Source organism: Syzygium oleosum, unplaced genomic scaffold (assembly GCF_021117445.2).
Source record: "Syzygium oleosum isolate NSW1041296 unplaced genomic scaffold, Sole_v2.1 Sole_v2.41, whole genome shotgun sequence".
In the NCBI taxonomy this organism is placed as follows: Eukaryota; Viridiplantae; Streptophyta; class Magnoliopsida; order Myrtales; family Myrtaceae; genus Syzygium; species Syzygium oleosum.
The window spans coordinates 2,270,610-2,281,334 of record NW_026607525.1 but is presented as its reverse complement, the minus strand read 5'-3'; the positions used below and the strand labels follow the sequence as shown (position 1 = coordinate 2,281,334).

Sequence of the window (10,725 nt, the reverse complement as noted above, 5' to 3'; positions counted from 1 at the left end):
CTGTGCTAACATGTCCTCCTCCGTAAAAATCGCATGTCATATTCTGAATTTTCATGCCTAAAACACTCATATTATCTATCTTTTTGTTGAGTGCTTCAATTTGTGCAACAATTGCCGTGAAAGCATCCACCTCATGAACTCCGCTAGCTTTGCGCACTGGTATTCTCTCAGTAGGCCACTGATAACTATTGGATGCCATCTCCTCTAAAAAGTTGTAGGCTTCTTCTAGTGTTTTATTATTCAGAGTTCCCCTGCAGCTGCATCAATCATAGAACGAAGATTTGTACTACACCCATTATAAAAAGTTTGTACCTGCATCCATATGGGTAGTCCATGATGTGGGCATCTCCTAAGAAACTCCTTGAATCTTTCCCATGCTTCTTACAATGATTCATTGTCCATCTATATAAAATTAGTAATATCGTTACGCATTTTTGCAGATTTTGCAGGTGGAAAGAACTTACCAAGAAATTTTTGGGGTATATCATTCCACGTAGTGATTGATCCTGCAGGAAGAGAAGAGAGCCAACTTTTGGCTTTATCTCTAAGGGAAAATGGAAATAATCTTAATTTAATAGCATCATCTGTAACTCCATTATATTTCATTGTGTCACAAATTTCAAGAAAAGCATCAATGTGAGCGTTTGGATCATCGCTTGGTAGCCCACTAAATTGCACTGATTGTTGAAGCATCTGCATCAATGATGGCTTGATCTCAAAGTTGTTTGCTTGAATTGCAGGTCTCTTGATGCTTGATATGGTGCCCTCAACTGTTGGGGCAGCATAATCTTTCAAGAGTCAACATTGATTTCTACCATCACCAACTCCCTCAATCTTTTTAGTGTGATATCTCTGTTCTCTCAGTCGCCTTTTAAATGTACGTTCGATTTCTAGATCAAACTCAGTAAGTTTTCCTTGTTGGCTACGTGTCATACACCAATGTATACTCTGAAAAAAGAAGAAGATAAAAGCTAGATTAAACTTAGAATTATCTGGTATCAATATTAATTGGTATTAAATAAACAATCCCTGGCAACGGCGCCAAAAACTTGTTCGTAAAATTTTGCATGTGTCAACGAACGTGTTAAACAAGTAATACAATGATGAGAAGAGTATCGTCCCACAGAGATTGATAATAATAAACTAATTAAATATTAAAAATAGACTAATTCTAAAATTTATCTAACAAATCAAAATAGAATTGAGAGTAAATAAAAATTGACAATTTTTAAAAAATGAAATTTTAGAAATTAAAGGCAGATAATCAATCAAATAAAATATGTTAGAGCATCCGATTTCACCATAACCACTAGATATGAATTTTAAATTTTATGCATACAAGAACAATATCAAATATGTGATAGTGGAATTTCTTAATCTATTTACTATCATATCTCTAGGTATAGCAAACCTACTCAGTTTATCAATTCACTATATCTCTATGTGAATTTAAATAAACACAAGTGCATTAAAATCTGTGAATATTCCTGGTTTACAATGAATCTTTTGGACCACCTTATCACCGAAAGCTACATAAATAACATGGTATATTTCTATCCACATTTAATTCATGGTTATATATTATAATGAGCAATTACATATTATCACTTCTCAGTCTCAAACATGCACATCAGATCATTCAAATGATGACCGGTCACTTAAAGGCATTAAGCACAATAATATATAACTCACATGAATGAAATTACTTGCAAAGCATAAAAAACATGAAATTCATATCATCATGGTTAGGCTACGTCGTAGCTCTAACAAAGAAAATTAGAACATAATAGAAGAAGAAACGAAAATATAAATTAAACCAATCATCTTGAATCAAAGAACAAGAATTCTGTCACCACTTTTGTCTTCTCTTCAAAATACTTGAAAAACTCTCATAACATTGAAAACAAAAACGATCTAAAAAAAACTAGCTATTCCCCCAAATTGTCCTATTTATATGATAACATCCAAGACTCCTCTCACAAGGCAATTGCTTCTTTTTCGCATAAAATTAGGGAATAAATCGTAGAATTCCCAATGTGATATCCACCTTCTAACTTTTCTCTAAGTAGCATATTCATTTCCTTCTTTTTGCCATATTTTCCTTATTTTCTCTATATATCAATATTCTGCATAAACAAGGAAAAATAAAGTAAATAAAAGGAAATTCAAATATATTCTAACAAATATTGCATTATTTATTGCCTAAAGTAGATAAAATAACTCTATGTTTATGGAGTTATTAGCTAGCGCAAGGGAATCGGCCACTTTGGGGATCTTGAAAATCTCTCTTTTTTCTTGGTGGTGTCATGGTGGAAATGGACGCGAAGAGGGCACAACGAAGCAAAATCTGTTAGCGTCGAGCCTTCGTCGTCAGCCACCACCAGATCCATGAGAACAGAGCACATTCGAGAACATGAAAATTTATCTTTCGACAAAAAAAATCGATTAAGGGTTCCAAACAAAAAGAATCGATTAAGGGATTATATTTAGGGGAAAAACGACATCGTTTCGGGGTTAAATGTTGACTGGGCACGCTGGCGAGCCACATCAGCCTGAAAATTAATAAAAAATTGTCACATCGGATTTCCAGCAACCTTGATTAGAATTGACACTTAAATGATCGTTTTTTTTTTTAAATTGGCACTTAAGTGATTCAAAAAAAACTTTCGGTACTAAAACTTTCGGTACTAAAGTGAGCGTCGTACACAACTTTTGGCACTTCTAGTGTTCTTTTCCCTCAGAAGGATTAAATCGTGAGGCTCAACATAGGACGTGCTAACGCGAACAATACATCATGTAAGTTAAGCCAAAATAATAATGTCATATCATATTCATCGCTTTTTATGATACTTGATCGACTCAATCCATGATTGCTCCATTCCCATCAGACTCGTACGATATGTAAGAAGTTTGCCTCACGATGGAAAGCCCCTTTACCATTCGAGTTAGCATTTGATTAGGTTGAGACTAATTTCTTTTACTACAGGTTGAGACTAATTGGTTCCCCTATTTAAACACCCAAAAGCAAACATGCATGCATGCCATAATTTGTCTTTCACATTTAAGGCTAAGCATTTAGTGCGACTTTTGGAAGATGAGTACTACTCCTTTTCATAAATGTCCCATTTTCGTTGTGCTGACTGTCATGAATCACGATCCCACCCATTAACCACACTAGACACATGTGCTTGCACGTGGAGTCCTCAAATGTTGACCATCAAGCGTCTTTATTGTCGAAAAAATTCCAGAATCAGCGATTGGAAAGGAAAAAAATTATCTGACACGTGCAAGCAATGTCCTTGATGACAAATTTTTGCTCTTTAGAGAGAGCAAAAGGTAGGTGTGCAAATATCTTCTAGGATTCAACAGGCCTTCCAATCAGTAAGCACTTCACTATTAAGATAAAGTAAGAACATCGAAAAACGTAAAACCAATAGAAGAATGGCGAAGAAAAGGCTTGTATTTGTAAGAGAAGTAGGCTGTCTGAAAGCTGGAAATGATAAGGATATTAAATTTACAAGTGAGGAGGAACCCTAGACCGGGCCTCGCTAATATGTCGTTCGTGCGCAGGGGTGTGGTGGCGAAACTCAACTTTACACTTGGTTAGACCCAATTCATGTACTGAGTCCCACACCTTTTCCTTGTTATTAAATTTTTATAGTGAACCCATAAATAAAATGAACAAGAGAGAGCTTTGAAGTAACGTCGGACAAATGTAAATAACATGTATAACTCAATTTGGAGTCCTAACTAAGTGTGTCATGAGTCTATATCTGTCTTCTTTTGGGGCTCTGATTGATAACTACGGGGGTTGTTACATAGGTTGGCGAGGGAAAAGACTTTTACTTATGTTTTAATGCTCCTAGCCATCTCTAGATTTCTTCGAAATTGAACGATTAGATGTCTAGGGTTAGTGGATAATCTCGGGCGCAGTCAAACGCTACTCCACGGTGCTATGTATATACCAAACCCTAATGATGTTTCGGAGGTTGCAATTTAATTTAGTATTGCTGTAGCCTAGCCATTGTTTATTTAAATAGCGTTCTCTTCTTGCAAAAAGAAAGAAAAAGGGGGTGGGGGATAAGAAGAAAGATAAAAGAATTCGGCTCACGTGCCACAGTGCACAGCTGCACATGCATCCTTTCACAAGAACTAGGCCTCACATGGTGGACAATTTGGGGAAATGCTAGATTATAGTTGCATTACATTTCAAGGTGTACAAATTTACATGAGCAACCTAAAGTTCTAGAAAGGATAGAGATTTCACATATTGAATCTCGGTTTACCTTGTCAAATAAATCTCGAACCTTCTAAGATCTTGTAAAAAGATCTTAAAATCCATCTCGAAACTCAAAATCCGCAAATCCCACTAGAGTTGGAGCAAGTCGGACCCTAATTAAACTCTAGTCACTCACATCCCGTCTCTACTCCCATGAAAGGGTCCTTCACAATCACAATTCGAATATTAGCATCATTATGTGAAGACATCAGTACGATATATTTGTGCCCTCGAAGTGAATGCATCTTTGTCCACAACTTAATGTCACAAAATTTAACTCGCAAATCGTACTGTACCACATCTATAACCTCCAAATTAATGGTACTTGGACCGCTTGGACTTTCATATGGTCATATCGTTTGTACAAGTGCATTAAAGTGGTCAAAAGTACACAAATTTCCGATCATTTCGCAACCGCTTGCGTGAAGCAATCATAAAAACCTTGCGGACAACGGCTATCACAAGTAATGGTAGATGACTAACTAATTGCTCTTGGTTGCATGCTCTAACACATAAACTTAACCATGTTTATTACACTCATTTGGCAATGACCAAAACCCAAGTGACACAATCCATTGCCATTGTTCGGCCAATTCATGAATAGATACCCTATCGAAAGCTCTTGGCTAAGTTGAAGTGGAAATCATCCGATGATGGGTCTTTTCGCACCAGGAATGTTAGAAGTCGATATCAATCCGAAATGGACGCGCGCTCGTCCAAGTTTTGATTGAGACGGTGAACCACCCAATGAAGTTCATCCTCAGGAACTGGGGAAGTATTATTGCGTCGAATTCAATGTGATCCTGGACCACAACATAGAACCGAGGCCGCGGAATCCAAGGTATCGTACTACATGCGAAGCTTGTTATTAGCTGATAAGGCTCCTCCCTCTCTCTGATGAATGGTTTTCGGAACAGCTGAGAGATTGAAACCAGAGCGTTGAGAAGTGACCTAACTATTGCGTGCCGAGGGTGCGCACATTAATTTGTGGAACGCGAATGAGACTAATAACCTTATGTGGGAGGTCTTTGTCTTCTATGTGTCCTAAATAAACAGCCACGAAATGTACGTTGCTCGTCCCACGAGCATCAATCAAATCAAACACATGTTGTTGGAAAAATTGTTAGATAACATGAAAAAATAAGAATAATTGTGGAAATTCTATTGAAAAAGATGAGAAAATAATATCGATGTCTGAGGCATGCTAGTGACTGTCCTTAAGGATAATTCCGCCTCTTGGGGTACAAAACTCGATGCGTAAAACTCTGGTGGCTATCCTTCCAAGATACAACAGACCTTTTTCTATACTCCGCATTGAATATTAGAAGGAAACAGGAACAACGTTATGTGTATAACCCAGCAAAGAAAGGAAAGATAGATAAAATAAAGAACAAAGAATATTCTTTATTTTATATGTATATATATTACTTTTCAATTATGCTCAAAGTAACAATTTTATAGATACAAGAAAGAGTGCAGTTAAGAAACCGTTATAAAGCCGTTGTAAAATAGTGGAGGGTTAAGAACAATTAAATCAAACGTTACAAAGCCCTTAGAAAGCCGTTGCAAAACCGTTACAAAATAAATGCTTCATGGCAATCATAAATTATAACAAATATTTCAAAACTACTGAAATATCCAACACATGTTCTATGCGATTTTAGCGTTCCCAATTTCCCGAGCCGATGTTCTCAAGTAGTGTATGCTTTTTGGCATGTCTTCGTCATTATAAATACGTCATCGGAATAGAGTTCTCGCATGGGACTAAAAAATTGTAGTTGTAGTTGAATAGGTAAAAATAAGTTGGAATCTTCCGGCGTTGCGAATGGTTAATCGGATCGGTAATTAAGGTATCTATGACTTTAGAACTCGGACAGCCTAAAAAGCTCTTTTATATCAGATACTAGCTAGGGTTTGGCATAGAGTAGAAACCGGTACTTTAACTTCCTAGTCTCAGTCAACGTACATGACCTGCATTTGACTGGATCAAGAACATGACACTTGATCCGGTGATACCAAAAAGACCGAGGCAGACAAATGTTTCTGACATTTGAACTGTTAGAAGACATGCATTCCATGATTTTTCCCTCGCACTTTTGCCCTATTTTGAACATGAAACACAATGTGTAAGCATCAAATGAAACACGGCAATCATAGTACTTGGATAGGAGAAAGCATCGTATGTGATAGTAACTAATGTAGCAAAGGAAGTCAATCGTTTGTTAAAAGGTATAAGTGCAACAAAAATCCTATAAGTTATCGCAAAAGTGCAATTAATCATCCTAAAACTTTCAAAAAGTACAATAAAAAATTGTCAAATTGGTACAATCAAATCTCACTCTTTACCCTATCCAATATAGCTAATGAAAAATGCCGACATGAATTTATTTACTACTTATTGTTTCTCTGGGTGCCTCGGATTTCAAGAAAGTACCCGGTGAAGCCGAGGACAATGATGTGCAAAAAATCCTCTTTTAGATTGAAAACCAACATGAGAGTTCCAATATCATCTCTTCAATCACAATTTTGAGTTTCAGCAAGCTCGTGATCTGGAGCAATAAGTATTGCTAGAGTGAATTTCAGTTTTTCCAATACCAGCATAAATGTGGAACTGAGAAGAGATTTCAGTATTCCGTTCGTATACTTTCCCAGTTCATTCAGGATCCGAAGGAGCAAAGTGGGAAGCTGCTATACGAGTTCTTCAATATCTCAAGAAAAACCAGGAGGGATTCAGTTTTCAATCCCAACTTCGCTTCACTTGACTGCTTTTTGTTACTCCGATTGGGCAAGTTGCCCGATCATTCGGAGCGCGCATGATAATTATTATGTTTAACTAATTTTTCTATTTTTATGTTCCCGGAAACAGGTTTGAAACAAAAATTCGTTTAATAACGCAATTTCATTTTTTTTATTTTTGAAAGAAATTTTTAGTCTAGAAATAGGTTTGGAACATAAATGAAAAGTAAATTTTTTTTAACTTTTTTTATTTCTGGAACAAAAAGAGAAAGAAAAACTCTTCTCATCACTCACCCTAGCCTCCCGCTGCATGCGGCCACCACCCGCCATCGGCCACTGACCACCGACCGCCGTTGCCACCCATCGCCAGCCGCCCGCTGACCGCTACTGCTAGCCCCCGCCCACCATCCGTCAATGAATGGAAAAGAGCGTAAGAGGGAGAAATTTTGTATTGTTATCAAACAAATTTTTGTTCCGAAAAGTGAAACTTTGTGTTATCATTAAACGAGTATCTTTGTTCAAAAATTCGTCAAAGGAATAGAAATAGACCAGAAATCTATTTCTGGAACAGACTGGTTATTATTCGCGCCCTTGGCAATTAGTTACCGGTTACTTTGTCATGCTTGGTGGTTATCTCGTGTCTTGGATATCCAAGAAGCAGACCACAGTTTCTTAGTCCTCTGTTGACGCTGAATATCGTGTTGTGGCAATTGCCACTAGTGAACTCATTTGGTTATGCACATTACTTGCCTTCCTTGAGGTATTGCACGATAAAACAATGGAACTTTAGTGCGACAACCAAGCTGCTTTACACATCGCGGCTAGACTTGTCAAAATGGGTCATAAACTCATTTTTTAACCCATATATTAGTAAATGGGTCATAAATGGGTTAGTTATATTTAGGCTGCGCATGACAACGATTCTGTGTCCGGGAACAGATTCTGCTCAGAAATGATTCTTTTTTATTCTGTGCCCGGAATTGATTCTGAGCATTTTAAGGCATTTGTTAGCGGCCCAAAATTCCATCCCTAGAATAGAAAAAGAACAGAAATGCGTTTGGTAACGCCACAAAATTTCTTTTTATTAATAATATTTTTAAATATTTTAATATTTCTTTCTTTTTTTTCTTTTCTTTTTTTCTTTTCCTCCTTCTTGGCCATAGCCTGCTCGCCGGTCATGACCGGTAAAATATTTTTTTATTAAAAATATATATTTTTATTTTTTTTGGCCATGGCTTGGTTGCCGGCCACGACCGGTAAAATATTTTTTTTATTAATAATATTTTTATTAAAAATATACATTTTTATTTGTTTGGGCCATGGCCTGGTCGCCGGCCATGGCCGGTAAAATATTTTTTTTATTAATAATATCTTTTATTAAAAATATACATTTTTATTTTTTGGGCCATGGCTTATCGCTAGCCATGGCCTGAAAATATTTTTTTATTAATAATATTTTTTATTAAAAATGTATATTTTTATTTTTTTTTGGCCATGGCCTGGTCGCGGCTATGGATGGTAAAATATATTTTTTATTAAAATATTTTTATTAAAAATATATTTTTTTCTTTTTTTTTGCCATGGCCTGATCGGCGGCCATGGCCGGTAAAATATTTTTTTTATTAATAATATTTTTTATTAAAAATATATATTTTTATTTTTTTTTTGCCATGGCCTGGTCGCCGGCCATGGATGGTAAAATATATTTTTTATTAAAAATATATTTTTTTCTTTTTTTTTGCCATGGCCTGATCGCCGGCCATGGCCTGTAAAATATTTTTTTTATTAATAATTTTTTTATTAAAATATTTTTATTAAAAATATACATTTTTTTTGCCATGGCCTGGTCGCTGGCCATGGCCGGTAAAATATTTTTTTTATTAATAATATTTTTTATTAAAATATTTTTATTAAAAATATATATTTTTTCTTTTTTTGCCATGGCCTGGTCACCGGCCATGGCAGGTAAAATATTTTTTTTAAAATATTTTTTTTATTAATAATATTTTTTATTAAAAATATATTTTTTTTCTTTTTTATGGCCATGGCCGGTAAAATATTTTTTATTAAAATATTTTATTCTCGTCAAATCAGGCGAGGGCGGTCCTCGGGCCGGACATTAGAAGCTAAATTAAAAACCAAGAAAAGGAAGAAGAAAAAAAAATTGATTCTCAAAATTGTTCCCATAATCAAGAAGCTACTTTTTTTTTATTCTTGATTCTGCTCCAAAACTGATTCTGGGAACAATTTTTGACAAAATTGTGCCTAGAATCAAAAAATTAAACAAACGCATTTCTGTTCCCAAACTGATTTTGGGAACAAAATGGGTCATAAATGGGTAGAAGTCTTATATTAGTGTTAAATGGGTCGTAAATGTGTCATAAATGAGTTTACAACTTATTTAAACTCAACGCATCTCTCTCACCCTCACTCATTTTTGCACTCACTCACTCCGCACTCTCATTTCAGCTTGGGTATGAATTTTTCTATATTTAATTAAATATGGAAGTGTTTTAGCAATATGGGTCTGATCGGGTATGGGTTGAGTATGGGTCGGGTCGGGTATGGGTCAAGAAAATTGCATTGCGCATAAATGGGTCATAAACGGGTTAATGGGTCAATTTGGGTCGGACCATTTATGACCCGATCAAAACCCGACCCGACCCACCCATTTGACAGGTCTAATCGCGGCAACCCCGGTATTTCGCAAACGAACAAAGCACATTGAGATTAACAGCCACTTTATTCGCGAACATGTGCAGTCGAGTCCCATTAGAACTGAGCAGGTACCCACTAGATTTCAGTAGACATTTTTACCAAGGCTTTGGGTCGAGATCGATTTACATTTCTCGTCAGCAAGTTGGGCATTCGAGACCTTCATGCGCCAACTTAAGGGCGAGTATCATGGAAGATTTGCTAAGATTTACATTCAATTATCTAATATTTGGTGTATCTATTATCATTAGTTAAGATTTACTTTTTGTTTTTAGTTAGCATAATATTTGTTATATCTTTTATAGTTAGTTAGAGATATTTGGTAGATCTTTTCTTTTCCTTTTCTATTAAGCAATACCTTGTATATATATTTGTACTGTACGATGAACAATACAAGCAAGCAATTAAAATTTTTTCACTCTCAATTTTGAAAACCCAACCCTAATTTGTCCTCTATAAGCGTTCAAGAAAGCTAAGACTACTATATAGGCAGGAGAGACAGAGAGATAGAACTGACTGTCGATTCTCCCCCACCTCGTGTGACTGAGCCATCGAAAAACCCTGATCTGCTGGCCGGCGATTGTCAGGGGCCTGTGAGCGCTCGCCGTGATCGAAGCGCGGCTTTGCAAGCCCTGCTCATGTCACGCGGTGGTGGCAATGGTGGCACCACCACCATTTGATTCAGACGAGGGCCCGCAATTCCTCACCTGCAAGCGATCAGGGTCAATGGCCCCTCACTGACCCTCACAGATGCCCCAACAAAGGACACCGAACTACAGTTGTGGCCCTCGATGGCGAAGCCTGATAGTCTCACCTTTTCTTTTAAAAAAATCTTTTTGTTTAAATCGTATTCTTTCTTCTATATTTTTTATCGTTATTTATTTATTTATTTTTCAAATTTTCAGGTTTTCTTCTGATGTGGCACTTGGTGGGCACCACATTGGTGTCACGTGACTTAAGAAATTATAAAAAAAAAAAATCACGTCAACATGTTG

At 36.3% G+C, this 10,725-nt stretch overlaps 1 non-coding gene across 1 annotated transcript; it reads left to right on the top strand.

Moving 5' to 3' along the window:
- Positions 1-328: 328 nt before the first annotated feature.
- LOC115671357 (small nucleolar RNA R71) lies at positions 329-435 on the top strand. Its single transcript, XR_004004596.2, has one exon. It is a non-coding gene; the product is annotated as a small nucleolar RNA R71 (small nucleolar RNA).
- The last annotated feature ends 10,290 nt before the right edge of the window (positions 436-10,725 follow it).